The following is an 18418-nucleotide window of genomic DNA, read 5'->3' as shown; positions in this document are numbered from 1 at the left end:
TAGGGCTTGGTAGCCAAAAGAGCGGGGAATAATATGGTGCATTGGAATCCAGAATAAAATTATCTTGCTTACATAAAAAAATGTGCTGCATTACTTACTGCACACCCCTTGTATAAGACATTGTAGTAGTAGAATTGTGGGAGATCGTGAGGTAGATGCTGGAGATTTTTACTGGACATAACTGGAAGCTATCATTTATTGATAAACATGATTACCATGTTACATTTGGTAGCAAGAGCGATCTTACAACCAAAAATCATGACATACTTAATCGACACTTGCATATGGTCAGCTTAGCCAATGTGCTACACAAATCACCAAAAGCATTTACTAATCAGTGCTTCAAGCTTTTATCCAGGAACTCCTCGGCACACACAGTAGAAACACACTTTTTTTTGAAAAAAGAAACTATATTTAATTATTTCACAAAAATGCTTCACATAGCCCTAGTGCAAGAAAAAGTCTACAACGTTAACACAGTCGCACGGTTACAAAACACTGAGCTGGTGGCCATCAAATTTTACTTTGAATGATGATAGCATTATCAGATACATGCTACCATCTGTATCCGCTCTCAGTGCTACCAGGGTGGAAAACGCATTCAAACAACCAAATGGCAGCTACCTGCACCACTCAAACACACCAAATTTCTTTACATCATTTCAGACACACAAGATGAACGAAAGGGAAGGCAATATTATTATTATATTAAATTGCGGATGGACAAGGAAACATACTGTCATTGCAAAGAAACTCTCCACTTGTGAATAAAGTAAGACACGAGTAAACAGTGGAAGAGAACTCTAATGCAAAACAATACGTAACCCAAACTTCAAGCCATGTCACTCTGGCAACGATGAACCGAAAAGCACGTTTCAGAGAACGTGACTCAGTGTTGTACCACAATGACTACCAGAAATACAGCTTAAACACAGTTAACCCACACTCCAGACAGACACCACACTGATGTAGTAGCACGCACCAGTAATGAGGGAAATAGTCTTTTGCAGAAGAAGCGCCACCAGCAGCACAAAAATCTCAACATGGCGTCACTCTCACGATCACTGGCATTGTGATCCTCTACACAAGGTTTAGTCGAGTCAATAAAAATCTTTCTCTCTGAAAATTACGTGACGTACTTTGCATGATTTTCCTATTATTGCAAGTCAGTGTTATAGAACTGTCTAGACGACACTGTTTTCGCCATTTGACTGTTATTACTGTTTCCTTCTGGATACTACTTCAGTTCTGATGCTGCACTCGTTTTCAAGTAATTTAGTATTATCCTTTTGGGATTAGCATAGTAATGGATACCATCCGGAATTAGAATAATAACGAATTGCTTGAAAACTGCTGTATAGCAGAAATTGCGGTAGTGCCGAAAAGGAAGTAAAAATATGCCAAATGGCGAAAGCGCTGTCATTTAGATGACGCACTTTCCTTGGACCAGTGGAAAACTTCCTTCTCCATATAATGTATAATTTCAAATCCAGAAGCGCCAAATTTAATAAAATGAGTGTCTGTTTTGTGTTTTTTAATATTTGCTCTCTCTTGTAAAATGTTTTATTAAACGAGGTGGCACTTGTTTTTCTAAAGTATAACCACATGTTCTTTCTGCACCGACGAACTACGATTAACATAGGTAACTAAGCACAAGTAACTTTCAGTAATCAATATAGGTCTTCATTTTACTTTCTCTATCTTTGAAATCCGATGCAACACTGCAGGGCTAGCAGGACTATTCGCTGATATGCTATCCCCACGCTATGGCTGCCAGGTGACGATGGTAGCTCAGACTTTAGAGTCTTAATACTCAAATGTAAAAACTGAGGGACGAAAAAATTCGCGTATTTAATTGATCTCCAAAGTCTCTTGCTTAAGTCTTCAGTTTCCTACCAGACTAAAGATCTGAAGTTTTCATGCCCATTTGTCACCTCATCTGTTGGACAGGATGCACACTGGCATGACAGAAACCTCGTAGATCATATGACATTCATTAAAGGCCAGAGTTTTCGTAATAGCCACCACTTTTGGATCATCTTTGAAATTACGGAGGAAAGTTGACAGATTTTTTTCTTATTGGCTTATAATGATATCCGTCATTCCTTATCGGTGTTCCCGATGTGTCTCAACAGATTGTGCTGTACTGTAACTCTTATTTTTTAACTTTCCTCAATATTTGTGATCTTTACAAATAACGTTTCATGTATTTAGCAGTAATAATAAAATCCTGCAGAAGGATTAGTCGCGATAAGAGCTCATTTTACTTATATACGGAGTAAGGAGTAATCGGTAGGTTCCCAGTTTGACGCTTTCAGAGCCAATGGGATGAGGTGCCGATGGAAAAATCGCTCGTGACTCGAGCAAAGTGATACGTAGGGAAAGTTCATTGATTCTGGCGAGAGCCAGGTAATTCTTGTTAATATATATTTAATAACAAAGGTTGTCTTTTGCCACTCCTAAATTAGTAGGAGTCTACAGGTCATAAATACTATCTTCCATTAATTTTACAACGCCCGGGAACGTTGATATTAATAAATAAATGAATAACTTTGGCATAAACAAATATGTACGATGTTAAACGAACTATATCGATTCTAGGGCCAAGTTACAGACTGTGCTCCATAGTCGGCAATCGTCGATAGGATGCCTTTCGATCTAGCCATGCGGTAGACGATGCTCTCGAACAATGAGCTTATAATCGGTGTGAACGAGTTCATTATACGGTGTTCCCGAAATAATGGCACCATCATGGCATCCAGTGTGAAAATTATTTGCATAAAACAATTTCTTCCCGTTTCATTACGTAAAACATATACAGTAGTATTGCACTCTCAGAGTCCGATGGTGCACCTACGGCTCTGGAAGGGGACATAAAACTACGAGACCGTCTCCACATAAATGGTAGGAAGAATTCCTGAGCGGCGGCTCATTAAGTCAGTTCAAGGACGGACTGGTTTAATTATCGCAAAACTCGGCTGCGAAGGCGTAGCCAGTTATACTATACGCCCTTTATGCCACCACATACGGTCTCACCGGCTAAACTGAGACACTGTTGGAGGTTTAGTAAGAGGGCTGTTCGGAGAGTAATGTCCGATCGGTCGCGAAATGGAAAACGCGTTTTCCGTTGCGACGGAATCTTATCGCGAAATTTCAATCACCAACTCTCTCCTCCGATTGCGAAAATATTTTGTTGACACCGACCTACATAGGGATGAACGATCACCAAGATAAAATAGGGCAAATCAGAGCTCGTACGGAAAGATACAGGTGTTCATTCTTGACGCGCGCTATACGAGATTGGAATAATAGAGAATTGTGAAGGTGGTTCGATGAACACTCTGCCATGCACTTAAATGTGATTTGCAGAGTATCCACGTAGATGTAGGTGTAGAAAATAAAAAAAAAAATTTCGCAATAGTTAGTCACATCTTCCAGCTACCTCTCGAAACACTCGCCGCTATCCTCGTCACAGAAAGAAGCCGCCTGTGCTTTCCGCCAATTCTCTATTCTCGTCTGTCTTTGGTCGTTTTTGCTAATATGTTGTCTTCGTAGCCAGCTGTTCATGTGAACAGTGATGAACATCGGAGGGAGCCCGTTAAGAGCTGTATTATGGGTGTTCAAACACTTCCCATCGAAAACGCTGCAAGGGCGTCTTCATTGACCCTGCAAAATGCGGCTGAGAACAGTCTAGAAGAAAGAAATGCATGACCTTTATATTACGTGGACTGTATAGCTTCAGACGAGATCCCTCACCAGATGCACGTACTTGGCGGGACACATTGTTGTTTTAGGAATTTCTACGTGATCACTTTAAGCTTTGAACTGAAAAGAGCGACGTGAAGTGATCGACAGGCACCTAAAGACAATACTCAACAAATCTGTGCAAAATTCCATCGGATTGTCACAGTGGTTTCCATCCAGATCGGACCTTACTTTCCGAATCGCTTCGTATGGGTGGGGGATTCGTGCGAGGTGTGTGGATCGATTTGTGTAAGGTAAAAAGTGTTGAAAATTGTGACGGAGAGACAGACGCAATATGTGACCCACCGTTCTGGAGCAGTGTTATTTGCCACGTACCTCGATCGAATAAGACGAGCTTGGGATGGCGAAGAGGGCGATGTTGTCCGTTCACATTCGTCTGCTCCCAGAGTGGCTGCGTCAGTGGCAACAGCGGTCAAATTCTGGGTACATCACACGGTGCTCTTTAACGCGCAATATTGGATTTGCTTATCGGGGCAGTGGTAGTCTTCTCACTTTTCTGCACACTGTCGCAAGCAGTCTTGGACGTATCACCCCACACAGAGAACCAATGTAAACAATGAAAACGATTCATAATTGTTACATTAACGGTCATAAGAGTCTACAGCAGATGATTGTCCAACTGGCACCCGAGGTAGCAATGCAAAATGACGACAGTAAAGGGAATAGAAGGGTTGACAATGCCATTCTCTGATTGGTTGTTGCTGGTAGCTGCCTTGAATACAATTAGCGGTCAATCATTTTGCCATTCCGACCCAGGCATAGAGAGTAGTGGGTGAATGTCAAGACCCTTGGTGCCATGGATCAATCATCATACGCAATTTAGTTATATTTTTGTTTATTTTGGTAGTACTGTCGTTTTACGTTGATGAAGCATGCTTTGTTTATGTGTTGTTATATCTTGGCAATTTTCAATGTGCTAGGTTCGTTTCGTTATCTCCGCCGTGCTGTTAATCACGGCCGCTCCGTTGTCTATTTGAATCAAAGAAGAGCAATGTTCAGTGATCCGTTTTTTGTGGTCGGAAGGCGTATCAGGGGCCGAAATTCATCGAAGACTTTCGGTGCAGTACGGGAACCGTGTTTTGTCACAACGGAGTGTCTACGAATGGATTGAAAAATTCTGAAATGATTGCACAGGTGTTACGCAAGATGAAGGAGCCGGACGGCCGTTTACCGCCACGAATGAAGAAACCATTGAGCGTTCACGTGAAATGATTCTCTTAGGCAGACGATTAACTGTTGACAAAGTGGCACATCGTCTGCAAATTAGTCACGGTTCTGCTTACGAAATAATCCACAACAGACTTGGGTTTCATAAAGTTTGTGCAAGATGGGTCCCAAAACAACTCACACAGTTGCATGAACAAACGCGCTTGGACATCTGCAAAAAAACATTTGGTTCACTATGGTAACGAAGGGGACATCTTATTAGACAGGATCATTACTGGTGACGAAACTGGATCCATCATTACAAGCTGGAGAGTAAACGGCAGAGTATGGAATGGAAACATCCAAATTCGCCGTGCAAGAAAAAGTTCAAGACCCAACCGTCTGCAGGAAAACTGATGCTTACGGTTTCAGAGACACACAGGGTCCTGTACTGGAACATTATGGCGAAAAGGGCACAACAATAAGCAGTGTACATTACAGTGAGATACTTACTTCCAGGCTAAATCCTGCAGTTCGAAGCAAACGCCGAGGATTGCCGTCAAATGGTGTTGTGTTGTTGCACGACAATGCCCGTCCGCATACTGCTGCCCACACTGCTGAAACGCTCCAGAAACTCAAAGCTGAAGTACAGGGTCATCCTCTAAATAGTCCCGATCTTGCCCCTTCTAATACTTGTTTGGTTCACTCGAACAGGAATTAAGGGGCCGTCGATTTGCCTCGGATGAAACAGTGAAAGAAGCGGTGCATTCCTGGCTCGCAGCTCAACCGAGAACCTTGCTTTATGAGGGCATCAGCTTGTACAACAATGGAATAAGTGCGTTTAAACGCACGGAGACAATGTCGAAAAATGATGTTCCTGTAAGGTTCCTATTTGATTACAATAAAATATTGTAACTATTTTGCGGATAATAATTGACTTACCCTCGTACAAACACTCCTGTTACACCTAGTAACAACGGCGATTGATGCTATGACGGAAAAGAAGCCGAGAAAAGAAACTGTATTTATTGTTGCTCACAGCACTGTGTAAAGGAAAGCATTGATTGTGAGTCCCATTCGGATCGGCCTTCAGCAGGTATATCGACTAACAATTACGAGTAAGTGGGGGAGAAGCTGACAGAAAATCGGTGATTCTCTGAGACACAAATGTGATGAATTAAGGATTAACATTAAGTATGTTAATGTGTTATTGGCATATGTTTTTGTTATCAGAAGAAACGTTCCCTAAGGTTCGATTCCACGGGGAAACAGTTGTGCCCAGCGAATGTATTCGTTTCAAATGCAGAAAGAGTACAGCAATCAGTGGCAAATGTTTATTGTGTGTCTGGATTTCGATCACTGTGTGAACATCTTCAGTGCAATAAAAGTAGTTAGAACATTAAAACCACTTTTCACATATGTCCAACTGGACTGTTCATGTCAAAGGTTTTCACACTCAACGTCTGTGTGCACACACGAGTGGTTTGAATATTTTAACTTACATATATTGCACTAAAAGTTGCCACAGAGTGACCAAACCCTCAATAGGCAATAAACATCGTTTGGGACTGGTTAATGTACTCTTTACTGCTAGAAAGGCTCCCTGATTATATTACCCACCAACATACACATTAAAGCACTGTGAAGAGTATAGGAGAGGATACTTGGCGTTGATATGTAAGATTATTTCCATCTGCAGTAGTTATGAAGCCCTAGAAGAACTATATAAATACCTCTATGGGTGCTGTATCTTTGCTGTTCCTATTGGTAGGATACACTGCGGGATTTAGTGTATTCCTTGAATCTTCACATAATAATGGAGCTTCAAAATTCAGAAGTAGGCTTCCCCGAGATAATTTGCGTCTATCTTCACGTATCTGCCAAATTCAGGTTTTCAGATTTTCCGTGACGCTCTCTCCTGAGTCAAACAAACATGTGGCCATTTCTGCTTTCCTTCTTTGTACGTGTTCAGTATCCTCTGTTTAGTTTTATTTGTTAGAGATTCCGCACACTGGCGAAATTTTCTCAGACACACAAGTATCTCCTTTGAAGACTAACAGCATTTACCAAGTGTGCTGGCAATAGATCGAAGTTTGCACCCGTTTAACCTGCGACTGAGCGTTTGTGACATTCCATATCGTATTCACACAAACTGTTACACAGAGGTACTTGTACGAATTGACTGATACCAGGTGTGACTCACTGATAGACTTTTAGTGTGACCACCTGTCAAAAGACTGAATAACCACCTTTTGCGGCGTCGACCAGTGCGAGACGTGCAGGTAGAGAGTCAGTGAGGCTCTGGAAGCACTGACAGGGATGTGGAGTCATGCCGACTCAAATTCCGTGACCAGCTGCGCTACATTTCGCGATTGAGTATCCATGGCATGGGCAGTCCGACCGAGGTGGTACCCCAGATTCTCGATTGGGCTTGGATCCGGGGACTTCCGTGGCCAGGGGAGTACGGTTAACTCATCCCCGTGATCTTCGATCCATGCACGTACACGGCAAGCTATGTGGCATGTTACATTGTCCTGCTGATATATGCTATCGTACAGAGGAAAACCAAACTATTTGTGCGTGTTGACATCGTCCCCGGAGATAAATCCATACTTCTGTTGATCCTTCCAGAATGACTTAATCGCGCAGGAAATGACACTAAAGTGTGCCCCAGATCATAACGCTCTCTCCTCCGGTCTGGACCCATCCGACGATTGTTGCACGGTGTTTCATTTCAGTCCGATGCAGCATAAAACAGGCCACCTGTCGCCACTCAGTGTGGTAATGGAGTTGCACAAATGGCGTGCAGATTCCAGCCTTCGTCACCGGTGGACAGCAATAAGTATGGGTGCATGAACCCGGCACCTGTTTCGGGGACCAATACGCAACATTCGCTGAATGGGCGTTGAGCAGACACTGGTAGCCCCTTGGTTCATTTTGGCTGTCAGTTGTTCAGTAGCTCCTAGTTTGTTGGTCTGTACACATCTCTGCAGCTGTTATTCACCCCTGTTATCTACGGCCCGGTGTGCGTAACAGTTGCCTCAGTGCCAGATATGAACAGCTCCCTTTCGTCACGCACAATTTACATTATCCACGGCGTCACGCGAAAGATTTACAAACGTAGCCATTTCGGAAATGCTTCCATTTTGCCAACGGTTCAAATGGCTCTGAGCACTATGGGACTTAACTTGTGAGGTCATCAGTCCCCTAGAACTGCTTAAACCTAACTAACCTAAGGACATCACACACATCCATGCCCGAGGCAGGATTCGAACCTGCTACCGTAGCGGTCGCGCGGTTCCAGACTGTAGCGCCTAGAACCGCTCGGCCATACCGGCCGGCTTTTCCCAATGATCATGCCTTTCTGGGTGTCAGATGATTCGCTCGTGACCGCATCCCCAATGCAGAGATTTAACACACTCCACTGCTAGTAGTGCCGCTTTCCGTCTGTCAGTGGTTACTGCACATTGACAACATACGCGGTCCTTACATTACTGTCACTAGACCGTGTAGAATTAAACTGTCACAATAGTTCCGCATCTTTCTTCCTAAATGAAAATTTCACTTCATTTCACTGAATTTTTATGGCGCACGAAGTTTCGAGAAAGTTCGTAACGAACAAGAAGCAGTATAATCGGTGTTATGCTGGGAAATGAGTGGTTAGCACAGTGCTCGATAGGAGCAGAATAGCGGAGAACAGCAGGTGACACTAATGAGTTGGCAGCCCTGCGGGTGTAATTGCTGTGGAGCCACCGCAGCTGCCGGCGCCACAGCGGCCGTTTAGCCGACGCCTCGTCCCTACTCGCCAATAATCGGTAATTTCGGCCCGCCCTTCACCCTTTTCCTCTCTTCCTTCGCCTATCTCCTCGTTATCCCACTTCCTTCAGCTCACTCCTCCTTTACCCTTTCTTCTCTACGGCTCTTAGCGCCTTCTGGTTTCTCCATGCAATTACCGACTACAGCAGCTGCCCGGCTCGGGAGGGGTACGACGCTTTCATCGATCGGTTGATTGGGCGATCTAGCCGGCGGACGGACGATTTTCACCCGCAGGAATAGACCAGACTCTGGTTGTACCAGACACGACCCGCCGCATTGTTCACTCTGGCGACACCCCACACTGTTGACGTTACTCTGTTAATAGCCGTATAGTTTCCACTCCTTTGCTCTCAAAGGGAAAACTAATTCGTTTTGCTGTCCGCAGGCTACAATTACGACTAAATTTGCTCCCCGGGTGACTCCGGGGTAGGGACCTTTATTTGATTATTCCGTTAATGGCTACAAAGGTCGACCGCATGTCTCCCTACCTTTTCTGTAGCAGTGTTTCTGTTTGATGATCTCATGCTCTGTATATTGCAAATGGCAACGTCTACATCACCTGGCCAATTTTACTGATTTAATGCGATACTTCTACGCAATTACAAAGAGCGTTCAAAACGTTTGGCACAGTCATCTCTAATTTTTTAATTTTTTGCAGGAAGAGAATGAAATTTTTTGTGAACATACTTGGAACATTTAGCTATACATTGTGCCTACTCAATGTAGCCTCCATCAGCTGTGCGCATCTGGCCCAACGTCCTTTCCGTGATGTAAATGCAATTTGGTAAAATGCTGGGGATTGACTCTTACACCATCGCTTGACACAGGAAATAAGGTCTTTCTCACCACCAAACACCGCAGGTGGGCCTTCAGACGACCAAAGAGGTAAAAATCAGACGGAGCAAAGTTCGGACTGTAGGGAGGATGAGGAACAATTTTCTAACCCATTTTCCTGATTTTCTCCTGCGTCATAAGAGCTGTATGGGGTTTGGAATTCTCATGGTGTAGTCTGAGGAGCTGACCCTGAAGCTGTGGTCTGTGGGTCTTGATGGCACGTTGCAGCTTGTCCAGTGGAAAACAGTAACGGTCCCGGTTAACTGTGGAGTCAGGTTCGAAAACGTCAATGAAAATGACACCACACTGATCCCAGAAGAAGGGCGCCATCACCTTTCGGCCTGCTGTTCATGAAAGTCTTTGTTTCTTCTTTCGAGGAAAACTCGGATGGCGCCACTCCATGGATTGGGTTTTGCTCTCAGGTTCGGACAAAAACAACCATGTTTCATCCTATGTAATGACGCTGTCAAAACACTGTTTCCAATCTTTACTAAAGGTCTGCATGAGACCCTCGCACACATTCTTCCTTATCGTTTTCACGTCTCTTGTCAATAATCTAGGCACCCAACGTGCACAGATTTTTATGTACCCTAGTGACTGTACCAGTAATACCACACTACCCAATGACAAACGACTCATTTCAGCAAGCTGTCGCGTCTGTCATTTTGGATGTTTTGATCAATGGTCTCTTTATTCACATCACTCACTGCCGTCGATAGTCTACCGCATCGTGGGTTGTCCAGTAGAGAGAAATCACCTTCTTTAAACCCCTGCAACCACCACTGGATACTGCTGCGATCCACTGTGTCCTCCCCATAAACAGGGAGCAACTACCTGTGAATCGATGTGGCAGAGTCATCGCGGGTCTTGAAGAGGAACTCCATCACCGACAATTGTCGCAACCTGACATCTACTTCACGGTCGATTATGGCTCACCTGTAAATGAAAGAAAATACTTTTATATACCAACTGATAGCTAAATGTTCCAAGCATGTTCACAAAAATATCATTCTCCTCCTGAAAAACATAAAATTAGAAACGACTGCACAAAACTTTTTGAACGCCCTTTGTATTACTTGTAAGTTCGTAGGTGACGGACCACATATGCAGAGAACCGGACCTGCTAATTTTTTTCCTTGAACATGACACAATTTCTACATGACAGTATCACAAAAATATTCGCTTACATTATTGTTAGGTTTCCATGGTAAGCTGTAGGTCCACCACATATGTGACCGGATCAGAGCTCGGAGCAAAACATTATAATCGGAAGTGTTTAAAATATCTATAGCTTTTCTCACATTGATGGATTCACGGCTGCCATAAATTCCTTTCCTGTTGCAGGCTATATTCTGTTTGTAACAAAAACTGATTCCATTTTATTTACGACTACCTTGGTCACTATCCCGAAACGGTACTCGCGAACAGAATGAAACGACATGTTGAATCCAAATGTAAAACAGCCTCACTCAGAAAAATGGATTCTCTCAAGACATTTAAGGCACAGTTAAGTAATTATAACCATCTGTGCCTCCTTCACTGAAAAACTCAAGAGGAAACCACTAGGAAGCAGTGCATTTTATAATAGGAAAACATATGCAATATGATCCGAAATTGGTAGAGAACTGTGAAATTGAGTCCTTTACGTTATCAGTTTCCTATACAGTATCTGTGTCTGCGAAGGACCTTCTCAGACTTAAACCACTTTCATTTGACAATTCTTTGTATCTTTTTGGACTGACAGGAAATGGAGTTAGGTTACAAGTAACAGATTTATTATAGATTAAGACTGAACCAAAAATTTCATTTATGTAAATATGTAAACCGCAGAAATGTTGAAGAGTTTTCCCAGAAGGAATTAACTTATTTGTGTACCTATTATCACGTTCCACTACATAGTTTCCGTGAATATGATTCTAGGAACATCTAAAGAACTACATGAAAGCAATGTAAAAAAATTTACATTTGTGACTAGCTGCAAGTAAAGATGTGAAAATTCAGCCTTTCGCTTTATTCTAATATTTAATAAATAACAGAATAAAAATAACACACAAAGAAAACTGAATCGAAGGAATATAAGAAACTATTAGCCTCGATTGCAGTAATGAAACCAACCTTTACCTAGGTTTCAGCCCAAATAATTGAGCCTTCTTCAGAAGATAAACATGATTCTATAATATGTCTACGAGGACATGGTCTAGAAACAAAACTAAAACAGCTTGAATCAAAGGTAGTCCCAGTTCTTCTGAACCTTGTAAATACCACGGGAAAGGTAGCACGAATAGCTGCAGGATAGATATGACGTTGCTATCTACGGCTTACAGCAAAGAAAACTAGAAACAAGCGCGTGACATTTCTTACATTTCAATAATGAAAATAGAATATACAAGCCACTACCAGATTAACTTTATCGTAATCAAGCCAATAAAGGCAAAAATGAAGAAAATATACGAAGGAGCAAGTAGGGGTCCGTTCATTGTATAGTTATTCAGGCGTAATTGAAATATTAAACTCTCACATTTGTTACAACCATGATAATTATTGAAAATCGCCTTTTGTTAGTTATATGAAAATCGTAAGCTAAAAAGTTCTTCAAGCTGGTATCCATAAGTAAGTTAGAACATTCCTTACGATGGTGTTAAACTAAGGCTTGACACTATGGATAATACTCAAGGTAGCAGCAAATGCACAGTTCTAAAATAATTGCCACTTTTTTCAGTAATTGCAAAGCATCTAAGTTTGGATGGTCATCGTGCTTAAGTTACATGAAACTGAGGCTTGGAATATGCATAGGTAGATTACAAAGTTCCTCAAATTGGTATTAAACTAAGGCTTGGCACTATGCGTAATACTCAAGGCAATAACAAATTCAAAATTTCACATACACGACCTAAAATAACTCCCACTTTTTTCAATCATTCGAAAGTATGTTTGGATGTTCCTCATGCCGAAGTTAGAAAGTTATTGATAGTGGTACTGAATTGAGGCTTGACGCTATGTATTTAATACCCATGGGATTAGCAAATACACAATTTCACACACGCAATTCTAAAATAATTGCCACTTTATTTTAATCGTTGCAGAGACTTTTATCAGAACTAGGTAAAGTACAGTTCCCTATCCTTCAACACAGTTGCACCTACATCAGAACGTTGTCAAATTGCTGCTAGCAGCATGAAATTATACTGACAATCTAGGTTCTTACCAGAAGAGTTCATAAGGTAGAGAAATGTCGTAAGCCTTTACAGCCCCTGAACGCAATATTAAATAGGGAAAATTGCAGATCTGTGGTCCATTATATAAACAAGCCGAACGGTCTTTATCGTACATCGATCGTAACATGCACACTTAATTTTTTATCTCCATGTAGGTAACTAATTAGGACGCAGTATTATTTCATCTCAAGTTTTTGACCTGTTCGCATTGTATGACTATTCTAGAACGGTATTTAGATCTCACATTGTCAGCTTTATACGGTGAATTTTTAACATCCGTCTCGTTATCAAATGACAACATAGACTGATGTAGAAGATAACAGTAAGCAAGCGAAAAATGTGGTCGTGAGGTTAAAATTTCTCTTTCTTGGGAGGAGGGAGATCGTCCATCACACTTTCCGTATTTCCCCTACATTAGTATCGGCGTATGGTGGAATGATTTCATGAGGCCAGGTATATCTTGTACGCCATTCGTGTCTAGCCCAGGTAATGTCTCGCCTGGAATAATCATGACATCGAAGGACCATTAAAAGATGATTTCCATCCCCATTTTCTCACCTGCGAAACAAAACGTAATTCTTCAAATTTTACAGTAATGTCACACATTTCACGCTTCCATTTTCAGTCCTCTTTCGAAATGCTTTTCAAAAATCATCACGTTCCATCAAAAGAACACACCATTTTAGTGTTAGATTCAGTGACCTCTACTGGTTTCCGTATTAGACAATCCATTGTGACAGGATATCTGGAAGGGAAAACGATTCGCCCCCGGGGAAGAATGCTTTTAGACACGATACCGTGAATATCATCGTTGTTAAAACACTGGATTAGTCCTCACGTGGAAGCTGCTGGGTAACTTTCGTTGTCTGCCTAAAGGCCCAGTACCCTTTCTGCAGTAACCATTCTGCCACTGTATCAAGTGTTCGAAACATCCAACACGTCGACGGCACCATTGGTGTAGGCCACTAGAAGAGTGCTGACAATTTTTTTCAGAAGTTTTCCGTTGCTGAAGGCAGTGCTATCACCACTACTGATAAACTAAAGTATTGAAAGATACCTACACTCGTCGCTATATGTATCAGGAGACATGATATCTTTTCTTCGAACAAGAATCAGGAAGTCAAACAGTGGAATGGCGTTCCACACACAGAAGGATATATTTCCAATTACACCCATTTTACGAATACTGATCACGAGTGACATTCAAGGGCACTGGTTTGTGGACGCAAAGGAAAATTTTGAAAAACCTGTCACTTTTCTAAGTCTGTGCTCAAAGTATAAGTGTTACAAGCCCATATAATATTTGCCATCTTTTAACAGATGTGGGAATAATTTGATGTATGGCCGACAGCTTTTGGTCTCACACGTTTTCTCTGAATTATATTTTATGTTGCAAGTGAAATACAGCATGTTAATTATTTATGTGCACACACTAAAACATATCTCGAAATAAAAACGCAGTAGAAGCTTCATTTTTTATGGCAGTTCTTTAGACCATTATGTTTAAAATAGACTTCTAAAAACATATTGCTTCATGAATTATAGTCCAGAAATTTATAATCATGGTAATCAATAATTTCAGTAATTAACTCATAGTTTTTCTCTAAAAAAGTCTTTAGTTTTCATATTTAAATCAGAAGAGAAGTTTATCTGCTAGTTAATTATGTTGTAAGATAGTATACAAAATTTCAGCCCTCTGCCATAATTTTTAACCAATGTGTACCAGAACGTCAAAAACGTGAACTTCTGGGAATTCAAGTTAAAGTTAAAACATGTTTCTCTACCTACCCTGCATCCCAGGACCATATTCATCTTGTCTCTCTTGTTGTTCTTCCTCTCTTTTCTTTTCCAGACTTCTTTTTTCCTTGCTTCTTTGCTGACTTCCAACACTGTTTTCTCTGCTTCAAAGAGTCTCCTTCGGTCAATGGCAATTAACATTCTTTGCATATTCAATGCACCACGAACTCTCATTAATTTCACAACCTTAAATCTTGACACTGCACCACACAATTGAAATAAAGCATCCAGTACACTTATTTCCAAGGAATTTAGTCACAACAGAACAGTTTTTGGTACCTGTTACCATATACCGTTATTAAAATTCTCATTTTGGTTTCAAGTCCTACCATGTAATTATTTCTCAAATTATCATGTGTCTCTAAGACATTAGAGACTAAAACGTCAAACAACCACCTGAGAACACAATTATTATTTCAACAGATGTGTCTGAGTGAGATATGTGCGGACACTTTTAAATTCCTGTTATTTTGAGGCTTTCTTCGGTAGAATGTCTTCGAACTAAACCTTTTCTTGTTCAGAAAACTATAGAGATTTTCTTTGGACAAAATTTAAAAAGTCAATTTTTAAGACCTATTCACGTACTAGTCCACTTACAATCTGTTGACATGTAAGAAACATACGTTCGTGCTATTAAAGAGTGCTACTATTCGTGGTCGTTGCTTTGAGCACCCCCAGACACTCTATAAAATTCCGTGTGCTGTTACTTGAAGAAATAAATTTTACTGCTCAGTAGTACATTGCTTCGTGCTAAGTTGGATAAAAAACTAATAAAATAATGAAAATCCTGGCAGATTAAAACTGTGTGCCCGACCGAGACTCGAACTCGGGACCTTTGCCTTTCGCGGGCAAGTGCTCTACCAACTGAGCTACCGAAGCACGACTCACGCCCGGTACTCACAGCTTTACTTCTGCCAGTACCTCGTCTCCTACCTTCCAAACTTTACAGAAGCTCTTCTGCGAACCTTGCAGAACTAGCACTCCTGAAAGAAAGGATACTGCGGAGACATGGCTTAGCCACAGCCTGGGGGATGTTTCCAGAATGAGATTTTCACTCTGCAGCGGAGTGTGCGCTGATATGAAACTTCCTGGCTCACTTGCCCGCGAAAGGCAAAGGTCCCGAGTTCGAGTCTCGGTCGGGCTCACAGTTTTAATCTGCCAGGAAGTTTCATATCAGCGCACACTCCGCTGCAGAGTGAAAATCTCATTCTGGAAACATCCCCCAGGCTGTGGCTAAGCCATGTCTCCGCAGTATCCTTTCTTTCAGGAGTGCTAGTTCTGCAAGGTTCGCAGAGGAGCTTCTGTAAAGTTTGGAAGGTAGGAGACGAGGTACTGGCAGAAGTAGAGCTGTGAGTAGCGGGCGTGAGTCGTGCTTCGGTAGCTCAGTTGGTAGAGCACTTGCCCGCGAAAGGCAAAGGTCCCGAGTTCGAGTCTCGGTCGGGCACACAGTTTTAATCTGCCAGGAAGTTTCATATCAGCGCACACTCCGCTGCAGAGTGAAAATCTCATTCTGGAATAAAATAATGGATACTTATCTGAAAACTGAACAGATAATTACGACAGTTGTGACAACGTGCTGTGCGAATTTAGTGTTATTTTCCTTTGAGATTAATGAACTGAGAGCAGCTACTTGCTAGTCATGAGCTTGTGTTGTACATACACTTCTTGCAAGTGATGAAGACGAAAAGTTTACATTTCACATGCATTTCAGCTAATTAGAAAAATATTAGCGGACCCCCGTTTAGTCGACTTTTTGTACTCTTCTGTTCAGAATGTGAACTGCAGGTAGGGTAATCGTGCTACAAATAACGTATGTGAAGCAGCAACACGTTAATATTTTACTGTATAAGGCAGATAAGTACTCGGTGTTGGCACGAATTCCCTCTTCAATCGTTTCTTGCTCGAACAATTTCATATTTCAGGATGAAATCAAGCAAATTACACAATAAAAAATACGGTACTCCAACTTAAAGATTAGGCAACGCAACCACATTGAAAATATTAGCGGAACAATTCTCTGTTATCTTTCTTTTCACTGTTAAATGTGAAACAACCGAAGAAGCGACGGGAAAAGTCCTTTAACGCCAATAAAATTCTGTCAATCAGATCTGAATGATATTTTCAAAACTACTAGCTGAGAAACCCGGCGTTGCACGGGTATTAATTTTTCCAAATTTCTTGTTTGTGGTGTAACAGCGAAAAAATGTCTTTCCATGTATTCATCGAGACACCTTTGAAATTATGAAAGAGTCGTACAGAGAAACATATAAAGTTTGTATATTATGCGTACATAACATACAAACATGTAAGTACAATACACAAATGAAGAAACATAGTGTTACTGTAAGCTGGGTGAAGCTGCTCCGCGTGTCTACAACTCGATTTTGCAACCGTCTCTATGGCAACACCGCTTCATAGCTCTACAGACGGCTATTATTTTCGCCTACAGCCGTTTGGGAATCGCAGTTGAAAGATGTCAGTAACGCCGGCAGGTGTGAGGGATTTGCTTAAGTTGACCCAACTGTAAGAGTTTCTTAGCGTTTTTTCAGAATCTCAGTGTTCATCACATCATTTCTCTTCAAATACGTGTCGTATAGTGATATATTTTTGTAGGTACATTCAGCAGCATACGTAGATACTGTCTGCGAACTGTGTTGCCAATAGAGTCTGTAGCAAAGAAATATAAATTCAAACTATGCACAACGCCCCAGTTTTTCACGCATTATGGTGTTTGTGAAGTCGTACCTCCTAAACCATGATAGGTAGGTCGTTCTTACTCACACAGCGATTGTTGCCTGACAGCAGGTAATATGTGTATCATCTTTGACTGGAACCGGTCCAGTAGTTTATTAGGTAATGTGAAACAAGCACATAAACATACGTAGTACATCCATTCTTAAAATATGTGTGGGTTAATATATTAAAATTCGAAATTGGGCACCCTGGCCCAAGGGTAATCCCTACAATCCCTACATCTCCGCCGGCCGCGGTGGCCGAGCGGTTCTAGGCGCTTCAGTCCGGAACTGCGCGACTGCTACGGTCGCAGGTTCGAATCCTGCCTCGGGCATGGATGTGTGTGATGTCCTTAGGTTAGTTAGGTCTAAGTAGTTCTAAGTTCTTGGGGACTGATGACCACAGATGTTAAGTCCTATAGTGCTCAGGGCCATTTTGAACCTACATCTCCTGTTATGGTTGACAATCAGAGTACTCACTCAAGAACCAAAGAAACTGGTGTAGGTATGCTTATTCAAATACAGAGATACGTGAACAGGCAGAATACGGCGCTGCTGTCGGCAACGCCTATACAAGCCAAGTGTCTGGAGCAGTTGTTAGGTTGGTTACTGCTGCTACAATGGCAGGTTACCAGGATATGAGTTTGAACGTGGTGTTATAGTCGGCGCACGAGCGATTGGACACAGCATCTCCGATGTAGCGATGAAGTGGGGGTTTTCCCGTCGACCATTTCACGAGTGCACCGTGAAATCAGGAATCCGGTAAAGTATCAAATCTCCGACATCGCTGCGGCCGGAAAAAAGATCCTGCAAGAACGGGACCAATGACGACCGAAGAGAATCGTTAAGCGTTTCAGAAGTGTAACTCTACCGTAAGTTGCTGCAGATTTCAATGCTGGGCCATCAACACGTGTCAGTGTGTGAACCATTCAATGAAACACCATCATTATGGGCTTTCGGAGCCGAAGGCCGACTCGTGAACCCTTGATGACTGCACGACACAAAGCTTTAGGCCCCGCCTGGGACGGTCAACACGGACATTGGACTTTTGATGACTGGAAATATGTTACCTGGTCGGACGATTCTAGTTTCAAGTTGTATCGAGCGGATGGA

Source organism: Schistocerca serialis, chromosome 2 (assembly GCF_023864345.2).
Source record: "Schistocerca serialis cubense isolate TAMUIC-IGC-003099 chromosome 2, iqSchSeri2.2, whole genome shotgun sequence".
NCBI lineage: Eukaryota > Metazoa > Arthropoda > Insecta > Orthoptera > Acrididae > Schistocerca > Schistocerca serialis.
The sequence above is the reverse complement of the archived record's forward strand: the minus strand, read 5'-3'. Positions refer to the sequence as shown.